We start from the raw sequence: 11618 nt of genomic DNA on the forward strand, positions 1-11618 counted from the left end.
TTATACTTCAGACATATTGTCAGGAGGGACAAGTCACTGGAGAAGGATATCATGTTTGGTAAGGTGGAGGGTCAGAGAAAAAGAGGAAGACCCCCAACAAGATGGATTGGCCAAGTGGCAGCATCGATGGACTCAAGCTTGGCAACAGTAGTGAGGTTGGCCCAGGATGGGGCAGTGTTTTGTTCTGCAGTGCATAAGGTTGCTATGAGTCTGTACTCACTCAAAAGCACATAACAACAACAACAACAAGACTAAAGGAGTCCTGGTGTGATAATGTGAGTTAATGCGCCAGACTGCAAAGTCGTTTGAACTGCAAGGTTGGTGGTTCAAGCTCACCAGTCGCTCCTTGGAAACGCTATAGAGGGTCGATATGGGTCGGAACCAACTCAACAGCACTTAACAACAATAACAAAAAACAAGACTAAAAACCCTGGTGTGGCACTGTAGGATAAGCACTGGACTGCTAACCACAAGGTCAGCAATTCAATACACCAGTCACTTTCAGAAAGCTATACAGGTTTGCTATGATTCAACGGCACTTAACAATAGAAACCTTTATAATAAACACTTGCTCCATCTAAAAGAGGCTAAGACAAGTGTATTACTAAAAGGATTTGTATTGCTGAGAGAATGGATCACAGAGATATGTTTAAATACATTTTATTTGGAATAAACCTGTGCGTGTATGAACTGGAACCCTACTAGCAATACTTTTTGACTTATCCTCACATGCACTAGATTTAGCTGGACAGAGATCATTGGTGACCTTGGTGAGAACAGCTTCAATAGGCTGATGGGAGTAGAAATGAGAATGAAGTAAGCTGAGGAATAAGTTGAATGTGAAGAAGTAAATCAGTGAATACAAACAATTTTAAATCAAGAAGTTGGGTTGTGAAGGGGAAAGTTGCCAGAGGGTAATGTGGGGATAGAATTATTTTAGATGGATGAGATGGAAGAAATCGTAAAACGCTAATTAGAATGATGAGTGTAAAACTGATGCTCCCCAATGTAAACTACCACTCAATTCACAATAAAAACTTAAAAAAAAAAACTGAGAAGGATGCAAGAAAGGGAATAATTCAATGAGAGAGGTTTCTGAAAAGGAAGAAGGAAGAATGTCCATAGAACAGGCCAATCTTAAGATTTAAAGATTGGCCCTAACTTGAGCAATGGACACCACTTTAGCTGGAATGGGACAGAAAGAGGGAAAGATGTATGCAAAATTAATGGAGTCCTCCTAGTATGGCACTGTAGTATAAGCACTGGATTGCTAACCATAAGGTCAGCAGTTCAAATCCACCAGTCATTCCTTAGAAATCCTATTAGGGTCACTATGGGTTGGAACCCACTCAACAGCACTTAATAACAGCAAAAAGGGTCACTATAAATCAGAATTTATTTGATGGTAGTGGATGGCAGTAGGTAGGGTAGCAGCAAGAACTAGATGTTACCATCTGAAGGCCTCTATCTTCTCAAAAATAGTAGAGGACTATGTAAAGGGAGCCAGGGGAGGTAGAAAGTTTAGTTTAAAGAGAGTGTAAATCATTAGAAAATCTGCTGTGGAGAAAGTTGTTGTTACATGCCGTGGAGTCGGTTCCGACTCATAGCGACCCTGTACAGGGTTTCCGCGGCTGTAAATCTTTACAGGAGCAGAAAGCCTCCTCTTTCTCCCGTGGGACAGCTGGTAGTTTCGAATTGTTGACCTTGAGGCTCGCAGCCCGATTCGTAACCACTACGCTACCAGAGCTCCTTGCTGTGGAGAATACGAGACAGCAAAAACTCACTAGGAAATTACAGAAAGACTGACTGGAAGATATGAGCTGACAATAGAAATCATTCCATTGTTTTATCAAACTCCTGAAAGTTGAAGCAAAGATGGACTATGAAAATAAATGTTGAAAACAGTGAAAGAGCAATTTATAAAAGATCTCTTATAACTAAAGAGACATTAATACCAGGACATTCTTTATTACTGATCTAAAAGAGGAACTTTTCAGTTTGCTGATGTGACACTTATCTTTTCTGCAGTGTAATCTACAAAGCACATGGAGATAGACCACATAAGATTTCATAAAATGGCATGACAGAACCCAAAGTGACTGATAAGCTACAATACGCCAGAATATGATAACAAATCCAGGTAAAAAACAAAGCCTCAAACTGTGCTTATAAAATAAAGGTCTTGAGATCTCTGCACTGAGCCAAGTAATAGATCAAAGTTACTGGCAACAACACTTATAAGAGCAGATAGAACCCTGGGTGGGATTGAGCAAATACTAAGAGGCTACTAGATATGTATCAAGACGTGCAGTCTCAGTATCAACTATTCTATTGGGAGTGATAAGAGTTCATGTGAGAATCTGAATTGGCAAGTTCTCATCTACAGTTTTCAACTTCTATCCTTTTATTCAGTTTTGTCACCAGCAAAATTTGGGGACCATATTATCTCCTACTCTTCTGAAATACCTTCTCTTAATTACAATGTTATCTTGTGATATTTATCTGCAGAGAGGTATTAACACACTCTGTTTAAAGAGGGTTTTTTTCTTTCTGTTTTTATAGTTGAAGCTGCTTCCTACTGAATTAGTTAATAACCTTCATAAAGAAAAACCAAACAAAAACAGAAACCCAAAGCAGAAACTCTGTTTTCTCTTCTGAGTTCTCATTGATCTGCACTTCATTTCATTGCTAGGTTCCTGAGTAAGGAAGTTCATTCCTCCTGGTACTCTGGAATGCTCTGATCCTCCCCAGCCTTCACACATTATTCTAAGTTACTGTGTCTCAAGGAACAACGAACGTAAAGTGCTAAGATTACGACATCAACCCTAACTTTAAAGAATTCATAGACTCCTAAACAACTGTCAGTACAGTGACATGGGCTGTGACAAAAGATAGAGGCAAGAAGACATCTCTTCCAAGATGGGCAAAAAGAGTCAGAGAAGGCCTCACAGAGGAGGTGACATTTCAAAGGAGAGTTGAAGGATGAGTATTTCTTCTGGCAGTGAAGGTAAGGAAGGGTGGGAAGTAGAGAACACAGCAGAGTATTATTAAAAAAAGCATTGAAGTATGGACCAGGCTTACTTCAGGGTGTTCTAAACTGCAAGAGTGGAGAGAGGTGCAAACTTGTAGGGAGGAGTCAGGAGAGGAGTTATAACAAGTGAGAAGGAACCAGACTAGACAATGCCTGGCTTAAGAATAGTTAAGCAGTTTGGATTTTATCCTGTTCTAGATGTGGATCAAACACTTTTTTCCTTGGTTTAGTTTTAAGTATGTGTTATAAATCTTAACCTCTGGTGGTACAGTAGTTAAGTGCTCAACTGCTAAACAAAAGGCCGGTAGTTGGAACCCACCAGCCACTCCACTGGAAAAAGAGGTGGCAGTTTTCTGTAAAGATTTATAGCCTTGGAAACCCTAAGGGCCAGTAGGGTCTGTAGGGTCACTATGAGTTGACTCAACTAAATGGCAGTGGGTTTTGTTGTTTTGTGTATGCAAGTGGTTATAAACCCATCTAGGACTGGATTGTCTTTGTTGTGTTAATGAGGCAGGATTAGTATAGGGTGTATCTTGAGTCAATTGCTTTTGATTTATAAAAAGAGAGTAAACAAGTGAGCAGAAAGAGAGATAGGGTAAAAGAGATGCCAAAACACCTGGAGATCTCCAAAGAACCAGGAACTAGAAGCTGCAGAGCTTCAAAGCTAATGGCAGGAGAAAGCTGTCCCTTTGAACCAATGCTCTGAATTCAGACTTGTGGCGCTGAGGGTTAATGCGCAGGACTGCAAAGCCCATTTGAACCAGAAGGTTGGTGATTCAAGCTCATCAGCTGCTCCTAAGAAACCCTACACAGGGTCACTATGGGTCAGAACTGGCATTTAGCAACAACAAACTGTGAGAAAATAAATCTGTTTGCTAAAGCCATCCATTTGTGGTATTTCTGTTGTTGTAGCACTAGAAACTAAGAAGTTTAGCATTGATAACCTTACTATTTTTGTAAGAGAATTTTTGCAACAACGGGAAAAGAAAACAAAATATGAAAGCAGAAAGACAATCAGCTCACAGATTTCTTAGCCTACTTAACTAAATTCTAGCCCTAGTTTGGTTTCTCTAGTCGGGCTTGTAGACAGTCCATTCCAAGCTTGCATTCACTCTCAAGCCTGTCCATGTTGTCACTGAGTGACCTTGCCATAACTTTTGTCTACTGGCTCAAACATGAAGGCAGATGAGATTTTTGCTCCTTCTAGATCCCATCTCTTAATATTCACTCCTGGGCAGTCTTGCTTACACTAAACTTGATTTTCTACTCTTTAGCTGCCCTGGCCTCTGTTCTAGGCCTGTGGCGAGTAAATGTTTCCTATAGAGGGCCAGATATAAACACCTTAGGCTTTGCAGGCTATCTGGTCTCTGTTACAACTACTCACCTCTGCCTTTCTAGCACAAAAGCAGCCATAAATAATATCTAAAGAAAAGGGCATGGCTATTGGAAGAAGTAGAGCCAGAAAGCTCCTTAGAAGCCACAATAAGATTGTGTCTCTCTTATTTTGGACATAATATTAGGAAGGACCCATCCCTGGAGAAGGACATTGTGCTTGGTAAAGCAAAGGGTTAGCGAAAAAGAGGAAGACCCCAACGAGATGGAGTGGCACATGGACAGCAGCAATGGAGTTAAACATAACAACAATTGTGAGTATGGTGCAGAACTGGGCAGTGTTTTGTTCTTTTGTGCATAGAGTTGCTAGGAGTTGGAGCCGACTCAATGGCACCTAACAACAACAACATATTCCAGCAGAATTTCTTCTATGTACACTAAAATTAAATTTCACATCATTTTCATTATGCCTTGAAGTTTTATTCTTCTTTTTATTTTCTAATCATTTCAAAATGTAAAAACCATCCGTAGCTCATGGACTGTATGAAATCACAACAGGCCAAATATGGCTCATCGTCTGTAGTTGCTGGCCTTCATCGAAGTACTAGTTCTCAGGGTAAAAATGGCCTCTTTTACTTTTGTCTAACTGGTTTAATATTATAACTGATTCTAACAGTACTAATAAATACCATTTGTTGAGTACCTACTAGGTGTCAGATAGTCTCTACCACATAGAATTGATTTGAAGAATAAATTAATGTGTGTAAAGAGTTTAGTATTAGTACATACTTCTCAATTATTGAGTAGTACTTCTCAATAATTGACTATTATTATTATCACTTATTGTTTTTTAAAACTCATGCAAGGCAGATATTAATAATTAAGTATCTTGTGAAATCACTTAAGTAGCAGAAGCAGGGTTTGAACCAGATTTAGCTGACTTTAAAGCCCATATCCTTTCCACTACATCACACTACCCCCTGTCTAGTTTATCTGCACTAGATTCACTGGCTGCTTGTTAACTCCTGGTTTACCCCTAAATGGCAGCCATTACCATCCAGAGCTTGCTATTTAGTGCCAAGATTAGTATAGGACTTATTCTATTCTATTTGAAAGCTTAAACCCCTGTTGGAACACTTAGTTCTTCTTTCTGGCCAAGAGATTCTCTCTCCCATGAGCACAATAAAAATGACAGAGATGAATGGACAATTAGATCTTTTTCCAGTCAGGTTTCCAATTTTGTACACTTCTCCAGGTTCTCTTTGATGACTCATCCTTAGGTAACTTTTTGAAAGTGACTCTCCCAGAATCCAAACACTACAGCATTCTAGCAGAAAAATGCTTTATTCACTCAGTGATAATGCCAGATATTTCCATTAAAGGTGAGAATAATGTTGTCACATAAAAACCGTTCTTCCATATGATATTTTCAGAGTTGTCCATAAAATGTTATTACAGATATTATCCATAGTTTCAAAATTGTATTCAAGAGAACCCATGTGAAAAATCCTTTCTTTTAAAAAAAGTCTTCTCTGTAGTTGAATTTGTACACTTGCCAGAATAAGAAAATTATGTAACTTAAACTGTTTCCTTTTATATTGTGGCTTACACAACACCTAAAGCCAAATTCCATGCAAATCGTCTCATCTCAGGTACCTAGTAGGATCTATTTCTGCTTCATTGCTATGATGACTTTTATATTTTGTAATTTAAAAAATAGCTGCTACATCCTGTGTACTTACTATATGCCAGGTACTGTGCCTTTCCTAAGATGCCCTTCCTTCTTAGGACCCCCCATTGCTCCCCATAGACATTTTCAGAGGAGCCCCTTTATCATATGATTATACTTGTTTGTCCACATCTGTCTCCCTCCACCCCACATTCTATCATACTCATCTTTTTCTCTCCTCTTCCAAACACAGTGCTGGCACTACATTGTTGAATGACTGTATGAATGGATTTCTAATTCTCCTAACTCTGTAAGGTTGTTTTTATCTGCATCTTAGGAGCTCTGGTAGCGTAGTGGTTATGAATCGGGCTGCGAGCTGCAAGGTCAGCAGTTCGAAACTACCAGCTGTTCGCGGGAGAAAGATGAGGCTTTCTGCTCCCGTAGAGATTTACAGCCTCGGAAACCCTGTGCAGGGTCACTATGAGAAGGAACCAACTCCATGGCACATAACAACAACAACAACAACAACATAGTTGAGGAAATGTAACACTCCCTAGAGAAGAACCTCACTCTTGGAAAATTACAGTATCAGCAAAAAAGGGAAATAGACACAATGACTGCAACAATGACCTCAAACAGGAAAGATTGTGACAATGGTACAGGACCAGGTAATGTTCACAGAATCTCTGTGAGTCAGAACTGACTCAACAGCACCTCAACAACAGTGTCTGTCCAAGGTCACAGATCTTGGTGTTTGTCTTACTAAATCATCCTAATGCCTTATTTTTTAAATTATATTTTACATGCATCCTACATCTCAGATGTTTTAGAAGGAGACAAGTTCTAAATATTGAATTAAAAACAAAAGAAGCTATATTCATATTTAAGCATACAACTTGTAGGGAGCCAACCTGGCTTTATCCTTAAAGGCTAACAGAAGGTGATGTCCTTCCATGAAAAAATGATTATTTACCAGATTCCACTCTCTTCCCTATCTCTCTCTTGTCTTCGGGACTCTCTTTGTGCCTCTACTTGCCCTCGGCTTCACTCTTTTTGTCTGTCTTTTAGGGGTCTCTGCTATGTATCTCTGCATGTGATCCTCCATGCAGGAGTTAAGAACTTAAAATCCCTACACTTGTTCTATGCCTGGGGTAACTTTTGCTATCTGCAAGCTAGTAGACAGATGTTCTAGTTAGAATCCTTCAGAACTGGGTGACTTCCTCATTGGAGTCAATTCTCTCTGGCATTTGGCACCTGCCCACTTCACCTCCTCTCACTTCCCCTGCAACTCAACTTTTTCTCTATTTACTATTTCCAGGAATTGATGAAGGTTTATATAACTTAGGAGTTATTATCCAAGGGTAATTGGCAAAGTTAGCTAGAATGAAGCAGTCAGACAGTTGGAACTAGATAGAAAAATTGGAAATTGATAAAGATATTTGGCACATGGTTGTTGATATTAGGAGCGGTGGAGTCAAGTCCAAATCACAGTGACCCTATGCACAACAGAACAAAACACTACCCAGTTCTGCATCATCCTCACGATTGTTGTTATGTTGGAGTCCACTACTGCTGCTACTGTTGAGTCAATCCATCTAGTGAAGCGTCTTTCTCTTCTTTGTTGGCCCTATCCTTTTTTAAACACGATGTCCTTCTCCAGGAACTGACAACATGTTCAAAGTGTGAGAGATCAAGTCCCTCCATCCTTGCTCCTAAGGAGCATTCTGGCTATACTTTTTTCCAAGACAGGTTGTTGTTATGCGCCGTCGAGTTGGTACCGACTCATAGCAACCCCGTACAGAGTTTATGGGAGCAGAAAGCCTCATCTTTCTCCTGCAGAACAGCTGGTAGTTTCAAATTGCTGACCCTGAGGTTAGCGGTCCAATTTGTAACCATTACGCTACCAGAGCATCTTTCCCAGACAGGTAGACCCTCAGATATTTGATAATGAATTAGCTCTAATTTACAATCACTTTCCTACCTTAGTACCTAGACAAAGCAAGAAACAAGACAGCAAATCTTAAACACCCAAACTACTTCAATAATTTGTAATCTTGTAAATTTGCTGCAGCAAGACTGATAAAAATGGAAACCTTAATTTCCCTTTCTACTTAAAAAGAAAGCCAGAGCATACCTTTGTCTGTAAACCCAAAGAGATTCCATGCTAGTACTAGGGACTAGTCATCTGGCAGAGGAAAACAGGTTTGAGCTTAGCATTTCACTCTCCCTTTGCTTGAACTTGCTCAGTGACCCACTGGAAGTCACTTGATAACTCTGGGCCTCAGTATTTTCATCTGTAAAATGAGGGGGCTGAACTAAGTGATATCTCTCGTACCTCCCAGCTTTAGGTTTTCGTGACCTAAATCCAGCCCACATTCTTTTCTTGGGCTGGGTTCTACAAGATGTCTGTTTTAATTTTTGAATTGCATTTCCTACTCTTCCATATCACAAATGTTATCACAAGCTCCTGGGCATTGGCAATCTGATCCATAATGTGATGTTGGATAGGATTTTTAGACGCATAGACAAAACTGTGTAAGAAGTTAGCATGGTCAATGAAATGCAGATGGGTCTCTTGTGATACAATAGTGAATAATTGTTATCAGGACTGATTGTGAGGGTCGGAAATGTAAAGGTAGACGTTTTATAGCAAGGAGGGGAGTGATTAACTTTTCAGTCTAAGAGCGGAGGTCCCTAGGACCATCAAGGGAGAATAGCAGAGAGCGGGACCCTATCCAGAGAAGCAGTGATGCCTGAAATGGAGCCAGAGATGATGACGTGGAGCGATGGAGCAGTTGGAGACTTTAGATCCAGAGAGGAAGAGTGACTGTGTGCTGAAGACCTGTGAGGTACGGGGGAAGGATTGCATGGAGGGGATTGTAACCATGGCAATGAGATGATATACGACAGAATGAATGTAATGTTCTCCCATGTAAACTATCACATAATTCACAATAAAACATTAAAAAAAAACAAAAAACAGTACAAGGGCTGATGGATTGGGGAAGGTGTATAGAATGCCCAACTCAATGTCTAGCAAGTAACACTCAATAAATATTAGTTTCCTTACCTGTCACTCAATAGGGAACTGGCATACATTAGCAAAAAGGAAAAATCACCTACTCAAATCTATAAGAAGAATTTTTGACTGGAAAGAACTATATCAACATAACAATGATTATTTCTGCACCAGGGTCATGGCTAATATAGGTTTCTTCTTTATTTTTCATTTATGTTCTTTTTCAAATTTTGTGCAATGAGAAATAAGAAATAAAATAATTCTTAAAAAAAAAAGTTAGCATGGTGGCCTTATTGACTCTTGAGAGGCACTGCCAAAGGTGTATATTTGCCCAGAAGGGTTGTCTTGCCTCCTTCTCTAGAGCATAAGCACTCACCTGCTGTTGAGAATGAATCCTGCACTAAGCACTAAACACTAGAGCTGGGGTTAGTCCTGATCCTGCCTTCATGTGTGCCTTGCAAGGGCAGAGGGGAATCATTGAAAAACCTTAGCGGGAGATGAAAGGATCAGTTTCTGTAAAATGGGCTAATAGTATTTATTTCATAGCATTTTTATAAGGATTAGGGATGATATACACAAAATACCTAGCTACGCATTCACAAAAGAAGAAATTAATCCTAGTCTGGTCACTGCAAAGTGTGGTTATGAAAAACAATGAAATAATCTATAATAAAGGTAGAAAATAGTATTCTACAAATACTAGGTCCTCATCATGTCTCTCATCACTGCAACAGCTCCTAAAAGATCCCCCTGCCATTTTGCCTCTTAAATTGACCCTGCCAATTTCCTGCTAACATTTCCCAAAGCTCCCTTTGGCCTTACAAGGGTCTTCTATTAGTCCATGCTAACCTGTCTCTTGAATTTTATTTCTTACCTATCTGGGCCTTGTATTTTGTTTTCTGACAACACTGACCTGCAGTTTTGCCTCCATGATTTTGTTAATGCTTGTCTTGTTTACCTGGAACATTCTCGTTCTACTTCTGACTAAAAGCTAGTCATTCTTTAATACTCATTGCAGGCATTGATTTTTCCACAAAGCCTTTCCCCAGCCTCAACAGGCTGAATTGGAGCCCACATCACAATTACCAGATTATCTATCAATGTACCAAGCACACACTCTATCATAATTAGCTGTGGGTTCATTTTCCCAACTAGGCCAGCTTCTGAAAGTCAGGAAGTAAATTATTCATCCTTATATTCCCAATCCTAACACACTGCTAGAATGTTTCTTGAACAAATACATAAATAAGAGTAATAAGGGTGATTTTTTTTTACAATTAGAAAGTTGGGATTGTTCCCCACCAATTACTTGCTCCTTTGGAGTGCATGTTTCTTTAGTCTCATAATACACGACTCCACTCAATCTGCCCTCATAAAGATTACAGCCTAGGAAGCCCTATGGGACAGTTCTGCTGTCCCATGAAGGCTTGCTATGAGTCAGAATTGACTCAACAGCACACAACATTATTAGAATATATAGTATCATTATTTAGTGAAAAGTTGTTTTTGTGTTCTTAAATTGGCATCATAAAGATGGAGCCAAAGGAAAAAAATTTGAAGGTGCTCTTTTTATTCATTTTTCCCTTCAAAATAAATTGTGTTTTTTCAACTGAACTACTCAAGAGTCTTTACAGTTCTTCTGAAAGCTGAGTTTGCTTCCTCAGACTCTGAGAAGTATCCTGCACCTCAACTTGTATGGCACTAATGAGACAAATATCAATAGATCATACACTTGGTTATTTTTTACTAGGAGTGGGCTGAAACAACAAGTTCACTCTTGCACTTAGTAGGTGCTTGATAAACATCTGCTGAAGAAATGATTAAAGGATGAGTCACCTGTTTGTGATAATCCCTGTAAACTCCAATCTGTGGCTGGCTGCTGCTGCTGCTTTGTGCCGTCAAGTCGATTCTGACTCATGTTGTTGTTAAGTTGAATCAGTTAGACTCACAGCAACCCTGTATAGTATTTCTGAAGAGCAGCTGGTGGGTTTGAACTGCTGACTTTGTGATTAGCAGTCCAGCACCACACCAGGAGTCCTTGAATAGGGTTTCCAAGGCTGTAAATCTTTATAGGTGCAGAAAGCCTCATCTTTCTCCCGTGGAGCGGCTGGTAGATTCAAACTGTTAACCTTGCAGTTAAGCCCAACACATAACCCACTACACTAAGGGCTTCTTAGTCTGCGGCTAGAGGTCAGTTTTTTAAAATTTAGAACTTTTTAAAAGTAGTAAGGTCATAAATCCATAAAACAGTGGGCTACTGTTTAATAAAAGACACATATACACCCTCTCCTCACTTATCGACATGGTTAGGCTCCAAAGACAAGATCATTAGTGAAACTGGCACTATGTGAAAATTAAGGATGATCACATTCGATCACAAAATGGGGGATGACTACATCATTACATAGCTGCTCAAATCCTGGTAGGGTACTATTGAATAAGCACTGGATGGCACCTAACAACAACCAATTATAACATTACGTAACTGCCAAACCACTGAGAATCACGATCCAACCAAGTTCACACTCTAACCATCACATGTCAGTGTTTGTTATGGTCAGATGTAC

Source organism: Chrysochloris asiatica, unplaced genomic scaffold (genome assembly GCF_000296735.1).
Source record: "Chrysochloris asiatica unplaced genomic scaffold, ChrAsi1.0 scaffold00064, whole genome shotgun sequence".
Taxonomy (NCBI): domain Eukaryota; kingdom Metazoa; phylum Chordata; class Mammalia; order Afrosoricida; family Chrysochloridae; genus Chrysochloris; species Chrysochloris asiatica.